Genomic DNA, 12,134 nt, shown 5'->3' with positions numbered 1-12,134 from the left:
CTGCCCACTGGCCCTCGCCAGCGGCACCCAGGCAGCCCAGCCCTGTGGGGACAGAGCCCTGAGGGGTGGCAAGGGAGCATGGCAGCCGGCTCGGGGGCTGACATGCCAGGGCTGGGAAAGGCAGCAGCCAGAGGGCCCTGGAACGTTCTGTTGGTCAGACACCTGGCACTGGCTGTACAGGGTGATGGGCTGGGGAGCCCTGAGCCCTCTGGGCAGGTGGGCCCCATACCTGTCACAGGACGGGGCCACACGCAGGAGCGTCACGACCGCATCATCCGGGTGTTCTTTGGTGATGTTCAGCAGGGTCTTGTCCAGCCTGTGCTCGGCAGAACCATTGGCCATGAGCCATCGGTGAATGTAGCTCACCAGGGCGGGCACCTGGAGAAGGCACAGCAAGGCTTGGAAAGCTGCCAGAGGGAGTGACATCCCCCGCATCCGCGGAGAAGTGCTTCCCTTCCCAGCGCGCACTGCCGTGGCCTCAAAGGCTCCCAGGGACCAGCAGGCATGGCTTGGGAAGCCACAGGACTCACGGGGGAATTGAAGCCTGGCCACAGGCTGCTTACTTGCTCTGGCCTGGAAACACCCCTCTCCAGGAGCAAATCCAGCAGGGCGGCACTGGTCTCCTGTCCGAGGAGCTCCGAGTGAGCTCTGAGCCCAGTGCCCGTGGTGCTGGTCTTTCCCTGCCGGATGCTCTGGATGAAGCTGATAACAAGCTGTAGGAGAAGGGCAAGAAGCCGGGGATGTTGCATGGACTGCTCCACACACGGTGCTCGGCTGAGCAGGGACAGCAGGCCCAGCCCAGCTGGGGGTGGCTGCAGGTACCTGCGCTGTTCTGCGGAAGCGGCCACGGCTGGATTCCTGCTCTGGCGTGCGCTCCAGGGCTGCATCTGGCAAAGGGCGAGCGCAGGCAGAGCTGAGGGGCTGCGGGAGAGGCCGGAGAACACAGGCCAGCCCTGCGCTCCCCAGGCAGGGAGAGCCCCGGGATGCCCCAGGAGCACGGCCACTGCAGGGTGTCTGCCCGGCCCCTCTTCCGTCCTGTCCGTGGGCACGTCCCCAGGGGATGGCATGGCATGGCATGGGGCCAAGTTGGCCGCAGGCTCCAGCCCTGCAGCCCAGCTCTGCCACTCACCCTCCTGCGGTGGATGGAACGGCACCACCTCTTCAGTCTCCTGTGCTGGGGCAGCTCCAGGGCCTTCTTCCTCCTCCTCCTCCTCCACCCAAGCCAGCTTGGGCACTCTTGGGGGTCTCCGCTCCATGTCCATGAATGGAGCTACTGGCAGGAGAGATGCCCTGGCAAAGCTCCGGGGCACCAAGTCCCACGCTCTCTCTGCCCGTGAGGGCAGCTGCAGAATAGAAGCCTTGGAAGGCCACGGGTCAGCGACTCCTGTGCTCGGGCCTCGAGCTCAGCCGCAGGAACAACGCCGCGGAAAAGCTCCAGCTCAGACGGGAACGAGTGCGCTGTGCGGGGGCTCCTCACGGCACCGCTCTGTCCCCTTCTGCGCCGTTGCCTGTTCCGTGCACCCGGGCAAGCTTCTATTCCCCACGTGTCACAAAGGGTCCTTGGACACCGGCTTCCGCTGCATGCCACGGTGACCGTGCCACCCAGGGCCCTTGCACACGCTGCCACCTGCCCTGGGGCCGCCCCCAGCCCACCCAAAGTGGCCCAGGTTGGAGGGAATCCCTGGTCCCGGGTGTCTAAGACAGCCTGACAGGATCTTTAGGAAGGGCTCAGACCATCAGCAAACACTGCCCTCCTCTGCAGACTCAGTCCTGTTCCCATATCTTTACTTGAGAGCATTTGTATATCTAAATTATAATCATTTGAAGAGAAGAGATTTACATTTTTCATTTCAGAGAAGGCTTCTGCCTTCCTTAGCAGACACTTGTCTTTTCAAAGCAAGACAATTGTTTCTCATCTTGCAGATGCGCAGCTGCTGGGGAGCTCCATTTTACACCAGGGACCTGGACAACCTTTCCCAGCAATTGGGAAAATCCTGGGTGCTCCATCCACCCATGGATGAGGTCTCCAAATTTGCCCCGTGTAGTAGCCAGGGTAAGGCGCTGCGGAAGATCGCGCGATGTAACGGGAAAGCTAAGCATTCCTTTCTCCCCAACTCCCTAAAATAAGAGATAAGCCGAAAGAATGCAATCCTCCCTATTCCAGTAACTCTCCACTAACTCTAGTATAGTTCCACCCCTTACTAACCGTAGAACTCCTAAGTGACGTAATGCAGACCCCCAAACCTATATAACCCCATGATATGAGACAATAAAAGCCTTTTAACCGTCCATCAAGTTGATGTAGCGTGTCTCTGGCCCGAGTGATCCTGAGCAGAATAGATCACCGTGCTACTCCATAGAACCAAGTCGCCGTTGCCTTGCAACAAAAGGCAACAGCCCCGAAAGAGGGTCCAGCTTTTATAGGCCAAAAAGGGCAAACCTGAGTGACTTGATGATATTTTTGGCCCAGAAACTCCTGCAGCTGGTGGCAGATTTCACAATCAGCAGGGACACAGCTAGGCCAAAGCCCAGAACTCTGCTGGGAGGCTTTCTCCTCAAATACCCTTCAAACAAACCTCCATTCTAGTCAGTTGGGAAAGTTGCTTAAAATGATACATTTCTGGCACATAACTACACAGGATTACGTGAAAGATTCTAAAGCAGCTGCTTTGGAGTCAAAGAGCCAGCATTACGAGTCCTTGTCATCTGTTTGTAGCTAAATCACACTTCGGGGGATATGAAGGAGTTTGGAACGAGCTAGAGAGCAGACCATTGAGTTTTTTAGATGAGGCCATTTCTTTTCCTTATCTTCTACATAGACAGGAAGGCTGAGTTTGGCTCCCATCTCCATCGCATGGCTCACAAGGCCGCCAAGACTTCTAGTTACAAGAGCTTTTAAGGATTTCTTGGCCAATAAGACACTGCCAACAAGGATGTCTATGTTTTGGACCCAGTCGTTCAAGATTTCATCTTATTGGACTCATGCTACAGTGTAAGCTGCCTTAGCCAACCATGTTATGACACACAAACCACGGCGCTGCATCCTAGTCTTCTTGCCAGGGGGCTGCTTATGGCCTCTGACCCCCGATTGCTCAGGGCTTCCCAGTGCCCCAGCCCCTCGGGGTCTCCCCCAGCCCGGCCAAGCTGCCCGGCAGCAGCGCCACAGCCCCACAGCAGCTCCGGAGGAGCCCCAGCCAGAGGCCCCTCGGGGCCCTCAGCAAGGCAGGCAGCAGCAAAAGGGCTGGAGGACACAGGTGGCACTTCCTGCCTGGCACGGGGCTTGTGGCCATCTCCAGGCACTGCTCTCACAGGGATCCCTGCAGCTCCGGCCCCTGCCCAGCCGCTCTGTCGGCAGCACAAAGGCTTCAGCGGAACCACCAAAGGCCAAGGGGCTTCTGGCCCTTTTCCCTGCAGCACTGCATGCCTGGGCAGCCGGCTGAGCACAAGCACCCTTTTCCCCCTTCAGGGCCTCAGGACCCCTTTAGCCTGCTGTTCTGCCAAGCACAAGCACCCTTTTCACCCTTTCCTGCCTCCTGCCCTTCAGACCCTGGGCAGAAAAGAGAAGTTCCTGGTAGTCTGTGTATCATAATATATTTAGTAATAATATATGAACAATAATCTATAGTATGAAATAATATATAGTCTAAAATTTATTTATTTACAATAATCTATAAACTATAATAATATATATAATAAAAATTATTGATACTCTATAATTTAATTATTTAGAATACAGAAGAAAAGGGAAAAGAAGAAAAGAAAAATTTTAAAGAAAAGGAAAATTGCCCCTGGCTCAGGTTGCCCCAGCAAAGAGAGCCTTCCCAGATCAGCTCTCCCCAGAGCTCCTGTAGCGCAGCCAGCCGAGCCCCGACAGACGAGGCCGAGTGCTCCGTGCCATGCACAGCTGATCTTGCAGCCTCTGGATGATGGAATATGGGCCAGGCTCTATTGCCCGGAGGCCACGCAGTGTTTCCAGTGCCAGCTCTGACACGGCACTGCTCGTGTCCTCCGTCAGGCGTTCCAGGGCTGCAAGAAGGAGGAACAGAGCCACGGTCAGAAGCTGCATCTGCGGGGAGCCCAGGTGAGCCCCCTGCAAGGGCCATCCCAGCCGTCCCTTGCCATGGCCAGGAGGGAGCAGGGACCCAGGGGATCAGCCCTGTGAAAAATGCATATTTTATGATTGGCTTTTCGCAAATATCTAAATGAAAATGACACGTGTTGTGTTAGAAAGTAATGCTGTATTTATTCTCTTAAGCACTGTGTTCAATGTAGTTTTAGGTTATAAATAAATGTTAAGATAGAAACTATGCTATGTAGGATACTTTTTTTAAAGAAAGGACTTGCAGCGAGATAGCAGCCACAGGACACCTAAATCTTTCAGAGAAAAAGAGTTTATTGCCCTCTAATCAGAAGAAACAAACTTCTTCCTGCCGAAAAGGCGCTGTTAGGATTAGGAGGAAGAAGGTGATGATGACTAGACCGAATCTTTTATTTGAATGGCATTTATGCATCATGTATGAAGTGTATGAATATGCAACAAGCTTTTGTTTTTAAGGATTGATCATTTGTTAACAGGTGTCCTTTTTCGGGCTTGTGTTGCCCAGAAAAAGGTACCCGGACATCCATGACTCTTTGTTTCTTTTGTCTCATATAGTCTTAATTCAAATTTTCAAAATTATTATTACTCTAATGGTATTACTATTTTTATAACCACCTTATTACTATTAAACCTTTAAAATTTAAAAACACCCAAGTGATTGGCGTTTTTCACAATTGGTAGCAGAGGATGGTTAAACACCTCGCTGATGGTGCTTTAGGAGAGTCAGAGTGGGGAGGCGCGCCCTGCCCAACTTGGCAGCCTTGCTCTGTTTCCCCTGGGGTGACCGACAGATGCAGGTTACAGTCGTGGACAAAAGGAGGCAATAAAATAAAGAGAAGGGAAAAGGCTCCCTACAACCACGGTAATTGGCCCCCTAAGACTAGTAGTGCACACGAAGAACCCGGGAAGGAAAAGGGACTGGTAAGCATTTCTCGGGGGGGCCGTGGGGGAGATGAATGTGTGTGAATGAGAGGCGGGCTGGTTGTCCCAGACCTGCCCAGTGACTGCTGGAGTCTCCCATGCTGCAATTCCGACTTTTCGTGAGAAAAGCGGCCAGTAAAGAGACGAGTGTGTGATAAAAGGAGTGAAAGAATCCTCCGGGGCAACTGGGACTGGGTCTCAGGGAGGGGTTGGACCCCTTGGAGGTAGGGAGCAATGTTTCCTAGCCCACTCCACTAGGAAACAGGACAGGAGGGGCCCCTAAAAATCTGCTGGGTTGAGGGATTTACATTCCAATAGCATCCAGGAGCAGGGTTGAGCAGAATTCTGCCAGACTGAGGATATACCCAAGAGCATCCAGGGTTGGACCACACAGCTAGATTGAGGAATGAAAATTTTGCCCAATAGCATCCTGGGTTGAACAACACAGCTAGACTGAGGGATTAAAAAGCTGCCCTAAGAACATCCAGGGTTGGACAACACAGCCAAATAGATGCCCAAGAGCATCTGTAGTTGTACCACACCGCTGGCTTAATTAATAAATGCCCAAGAGCATCTGGGGTTGAACAACACAGCTGGATTGAGGGAAAAATGCCCAACAGGATCTGGGATTGGACAACAGAGCAGGATTGAGGGAAAAATACCCAAGAGCATCTGGGGTTGAACAACACAGCTGGATGGAGGGATATCCAATAGCACCAGGACTGGCCAGAAACACCTAAACTTGTAATAGGTGATGTGAAAGTAAAAGGTACCTTATTGTTGTCTTGTTGTGTGTGTGAGAGTGAGTCACACACAAAGTCAGCCTCAACTTCCCGGGCGGGTGGGAGGTGGGGGGCAGTGGAAAAAGAGCGTGTGACCCACAAATCAGGCTGCAGTCCCTGGAGAGGTGGGGGCTCTGTAGAAGGGTTTGTGTGTGACCTGTGCATCAGGCTGCTGTCCCTGGAGAGGTGGGGGCTTCAGCTGAAGGGTTTGTGTGTGACCTGTGCATCAGGCTGCTGTCCCTGGACAGGTGGGGGCTTGAGCCAAAGCTGAAGAGTGTGAGTGACACGCAGAAAGCCTCACAGGTGAACGGGCACAGGAGGTGACCAGAGTCAGGGCCCTTCCAGAAGGCCCGGAGATACTGAGACCTTGAGGCCAACCCGAAAGCGATGGGGGGCCACAGGGACCTGTGATTTTCTGGCAATAAGGATCCACTTTGTGTCTTGAGGGTGTAAAGGAATGTGTGAAGGTGAATGAGAAATAAAAGTGAGTTAATGTAGACGAATGAAAGTATAGGTAATGTGGATTGTGCATTTTAAGCTTTAGCACATCTCCTTGGAGGGAGGTGTATTGTGTTGAAAAGTAGTGTGGGGAAAAAGGTTTGTTTTGGGTGTAAGTGGTTGAAAGAAAAGTGGTATTTAAGCTGTTAGTGAAAGTGAGAAACAGAGGCAAGGGATGAAAAGATAAGGGCTTGGAAATGGAACAGAAAATCAGTAAGTTGCATACAGGGAAAAAAAGGGGGAATAAAAGCATACTAGAAGAGATACCCCCAAGATAGCCCTTTGGGAGTTAAGTTAGCAAACGGAAATACAACTCCTTGCAAAATACAGGGTATACAGAAGTTGATGAGAGAAACATGCAAACTATGGAAAAAAGGAAATTAACCAATTAATCTTAAGCTAGAAAGCTCAAACTTGTGAATTATATGCTTTAAAAAGAGCACTACAACATCTAACACAAAAGAGAGGAGTTATATTGATTCAAGGTATGCCTTTAGAGTAGCACATACCTTAAGAAAAATTACCAAAGAGAGATAGCTATAGTACATATCAAGGGATGCCAAAAGGTAAAGAGCCCAGAAATAAGAGGAAATAATTTAGTAGATCAAGAAGCTAAAGATGCAGTAGAAAATGGAGCTGAAAGAGTTAATATTAACTCCAAATGAGGAAAAATTAGAAATTCCAAAGTTTAGGGAAGCAGAGAAAAAAAGAATTCAACAAGATAGGTGGTGAACAAGATAAATTGAAGAAATGGAAACATCTTGATGGAAGACAATTAGATAATAAAATGCTTAGTGGGGAACAGTAAAAGATATGTATCAAAAAAGCCCAGTGGGATACTCAGGCTTTGTGTGATCATTTTTTTCTTTAAGGAACTATGGGTGCATTGTGATTTTTGGAGTAGACAAACAAGTAACTGGCCAAGAGTAGACAAACAAGTTTAATTGGCCAAGAGAAAAATAAAAGGGTGATGAGAAAAACAACATCAGAAGATCGTGAGTTAACTCATAAGGTCGACCATTTCAAGGTATCCAAGCAGAAATTTGGATTTGTTAAACTCTGGATTTATTTGTAAAAACCGTTTAATCCAGAAGAAAAAGAATATACCACATGCTGGGGGGGGGGAGATTGTAAGAAAATAATATCTTTAAAAATAAAAATAGAGAAAGAAAAAGGCTGGGAACAAAAGATTTCCTCACCCATTCCCGTTTGTTCCCCACTCGCTGGCGGCTGCACCCCCAGCCCCTGTGCCGGCTCCGGCACTGTCCGTCTGTCCCAGTGCGGCCGCCCGGCCCGCGGCCGCTCCGCTGGCCGTGCCGGCGGGGCTGGCGGTCTGTCCTGCCGTGCGGACCGTGGTCACCGTGCCGCCCGCACCGAGGGGGGGTCCCGTCTGCCCCGTCTGTCCCAGCCCCGGCTGCCCTGGCTCTGCTCGGCTGCCGGGGTCTCTGGCCAGCTTTGTCTCTGCCGGATCAGCCACCCTTGGCCTGCGGGGGCAATCCACGCTCCAGCTGGGTCTGCACCGAACACCCCTCGGGCGATCCCGCCTGCAGACCCCGCCTGTGGAGCACCCAGACCCGGTGCTGTGCCCAGTCCCGCCCGTCCTGCCCCGAGCTCCGCTCCCTCGGTAACCACAGCTCCGGCTGGGCAGGGGAACTCTCTAAAGGAATCACTTATCGAAACACTAAAAGTTCAGTTCAAAGATAGCCCTCTCCTGATCCTTCCTAAAATACAGGAGAAAGCTATAGAAGATAAAAATCCAAAAAGAATGAGATAAAGGGATTGATCTATTTCCATTAAGAGAAATTCCCATAGGACGGGGCAGACCGGGGTTTGTAAATGCTCCTGTGACTTCGTCTGAGGTCAGAAATTTTAATAAATGAAAAGGATATTTGGAGGATCCCATAGGCATAGCTGAACAATGAGACCAATTTTAAGTCCAAAATTTATACTTTAGAAGAGGTGTGGTCTATAATGAAAATAGTAATTTTCTCAGGAAGAAAAGCAATGAATCAGAGCAGCTGGAATAAAAGCTTGAGGAAAAAAGATAATCTGCAGAGACCCCCAGAGAAGACAAAATGCCAACTGGACCGCCTGAGTGAGGTCAAAATAATGAGGGGAGTAAACACATGAATAATTATTATGATTGCATAATCAAGGGAATAAATGAGACAGCATATCAAAGGCAAAATGCAAAAAGGGTTTTTAAAGGGACAGCTTTTTAGAGAGACAAGAAGAAACTCCAACTAAATAGATAAACTTAAGAGAGATAGGAAAATGGTCCTAAGCAAGCGGAAGATCTGAAAATCTTTAAAGAGATGGGCACAGAGGGGGAATAGGGAGGTCATCGGCTCTATTTTTTTTAAAGGGGACAAATACCATCTGGAGCCTGTGATAACTTTAAAAGTAGGTCCCCAAGAAGAAGGATTGGAATTTGTAGTAGACACAGGGGCAGAGAGAACCTGCCCGTTAAATATTCCAAAAGGCTCTAGTGTGAGCAAACATACAGTGAAAAATAACAGGGACAAAAGGAGAAAGTTTTACAGTTCTGGTCATTAAAAGATGTGGTGATTGAGGGAGGAAATTAAAATTTAGATGGGAGATATTTTTGCCTTCTAATGGGAGGATCCAAAAACTGGGAGAAGGCAGCAATTAAGATGGACAAAGTTACCACAAGGGTTTACAGAATCCCCAAACTTATTTGGGCAAGCTTTAGAAACAATACTACAAGATTCCCCTACTCCTCCTGGAATACAAATGATCCAATATGTGGATGATTTTTTACTATCGGAGGAAGCTGAAGTGAGACAGGCTACTATACAACTTTTATATTTTGTCAGGGAAAAGAGGACTAAGGGTATCAAAAGGGAAACTGTTATTTGTAGAACCGGATGTAAATTATCTTAGATGCTTAATAAATAAAGGTAGCTGGAAACCCAACCATGAGAGAATTGCAGGAATTTTATCCCTTCTCCCTCCCTCTTCAAAGAGGGAGATCAGAAAATTACTTAGATTGTGGAAATAATATAGATTATGGATTGAGGAGTACACACAGGCAGTAAAATTTGTGTATGAAAAATTGACAGAGAGAGATGATACAACGGACCAAGGAAGATATTGTTAAATTAAGAGCTGAAATGAAGCCTAAGTACCAGATTTAAGCTTACCCTTGTTAGAAAAATCCTTTATCATTTACACATAAATACAGAAAAGAGAGTAGCTCATAAAATTTTAATTCAAGAGTGAAGAAGAGTAAAAATTCTAGTAGCTTATATATCAAAGATGTTAGACCTAGTAAGCCACAGCTAGCCAGTATGTATTTAAGTTATAACAGCTACTGCAATCCTAGTAAAAGGAAGTTGTAAGCTTACTTTTAGAAGTAAATTAGTTGGGTACACCTCGTACCGTCTAAGGCATGTTGAATTAAAAAAAAAAAAAAAGCAAGAAAAGAAAGAGAGAAGTTAAAGTAGGGGAGTGGTAAGCAAACTCTGGGATGTTGGAATGTGGAGTGATGACATCTTGGTGCTAGAAGAGAGAAGTGTGAATGTGAGTTTTTTGCCTGAAAGGCAGAGAATCACCTGTGTCTTAACACATGGTTGTTAGGAGGTTATTCAGTGCTGAACTGGGGTCTGGAAAGGGTTGAGCAGAACGGGCCCTCCTTGAAGGGAAAAGAGGATAAGTTGACTATAGAAAGAAAAAGAATGTCAGGAGCACCTGAGGACGCCAAGGTTGGGCTTGTCAAGGCTGGGAGGTGTCTGAGCGCTCCCTACGAGCGGCGGGGTCTCGGGGGCTGCGGCAGGGACCGATCCATGGAGGGGACCCGGCGGCGGTGCCGGAGCAATGACACGGGTTTGCCGGCCAGGAGCGGGGCTGGCTCAGTGCCGGAGCTGCCGGGGAGGCTCCCAGACTGCCGGGGCCCGAGCCCAGGATGGCAGCGCCGGCCCCGGTGAGTGGGCCGAGAGAGAGAGAAGGAAAGAGAAAGAGAGAGAAGAGAGAGAGAGGGGGCAAAAGGGCCCAAGGCATGGCCCCAGTGATAGTGGAGCCCTGGAAAATGTTAAAGAAAGAATTTGAAAATGTTAGACTTTGTGTTTTCCTAGTCAACTGCACCTGCATAAGCAGTATGATAAATGATATAATTGTTAGATGTGATGATTGTTTAGTAATTAAATATAATATTTATATAGCCATAAGAAGAATCGTGAGAAACTATGTTGGAAATTTAAGGGGGGATATGCTTAGCTGAAATCTATGTATACAGTAGAACAATATAAATTTTAATACTTAACATGAAAGTTATATAACGATAGAATATAAAAACATGTCCATCTTGACTGTATGGTTGGAGTCAGATTTGGGTTTGTACCCCTGACACCCAGAGCTCTTCAATGAAAGCACCTGCAGGTAATCATTCTCATGATTATGTGTTCCTGAACCCTAACATCTGGACTGCTTTTGTATATTTCTGCATGTGTATGGTCCCAGTTCTACATGTGAAGGGACACAAAAGAACCTTCTGTCATTTCTGCCTCAGACAGAACAAACGGGATATAAGGTGGCAGCATGAAGCAGTCGGGGTGAAGCACTGAGTGTACGCTGGCACTCTGTCAGTCAGACCCAGGTTCACCCAGCGCCAACTTCTGGGGTTGATGCTGCCTTGGCTGTGGTGGTTTTTTCAAAATTCTATTTTTGTTTTGATCTAATAAATCTTTGTTGAATTTTTTTATAAATTTGGCTGCCGATTTAATCATTTATAACACAGGAGAACATGATTTTCCATGGTGCTGTTTGGTCTGGCAGGTGGTGGGGTCAAGAGCTGCTTTCCTCAGGAACTGGTGGATAATCCCTCTGTAAGCCTCAAGAGCTGCAAAATGAATAAAGCCTGAAGGGACCAACTTGCATTTCACATGTTAGATGGTAATCCTTACATACTCTGAGCAGTGTTTAATAAAGCAGTTAAGGGATACTGGAAAAACATCCTCTCCTGACTTGATCTGGGATTTACAGGTAAGAAAAAATGTTGGTTTTCCAAAGAGAAAAAGAATGTTTACATTGAGGAATGCCTAGACCTGCCTGAGAAGGTTGCACTTCAGGGAAGCCGATGAAGCAATAGAGGGATCAACAAAAAACTTAAAGAGTTGAGAATAAAAACACAGAAACACTTATTACAAATATTAACCCATTTGATGCACTGAATGGCTATGACTCTGTAACTTTTATTTCACGTTGTACAAGTTTTCTTGTCTTTTTTTTTCACATTTATTTTAAGTAAGATTGTACAAATAAAGTAAGGAAAAGCACAAAGTACAGTTAATACTGTCCAAAGAGTGATGTTAAATACAGACAGAATCAAATAGTGTGAAACCGTGTCAGGCAATTGCTGAAGGCATCGGAAGGCTGCTGGTCTGAAGTCGCTGACTGAAAGGAATGATAGAAAAACCAGAATAAATGTAAAAAAGACAAGACTGGCTATCACATCTTCAATAAATATCCATGCATAAGTGCCTTCTATTATGATAAAAAAGTATCTTCAGTTCAGGTCAGTGAAAGGATTTTTGCTGACTGCAGTGGGTTGGAAACTGCAAGCTTTGTGAAAAGATGACAGAGAAAACATTGAACTGGTCAGCATATCCTTTGTAATCAGTCTCTGTTTTCTCCAATAAAAATGAGATACATGCTTATAAATCACAATCATTCCTCTGCTCTCTGTAAGTCTTCTTTTGTATTTCACACCAGTCTTAAAATTGAATTTGCAGTTCTCCTTTCTATTCTTCTAGCAGCCACACAAGTAGGGACAAAAAGTGCTGACAGCTCACAGTGAAGAGTCAGAAAGTGCATCC

Source organism: Fringilla coelebs (genome assembly GCF_963513975.1).
Source record: "Fringilla coelebs genome assembly, contig: SCAFFOLD_40, whole genome shotgun sequence".
Taxonomy (NCBI): Eukaryota; Metazoa; Chordata; class Aves; order Passeriformes; family Fringillidae; genus Fringilla; species Fringilla coelebs.
This window is presented reverse-complemented; position numbering follows the sequence as displayed.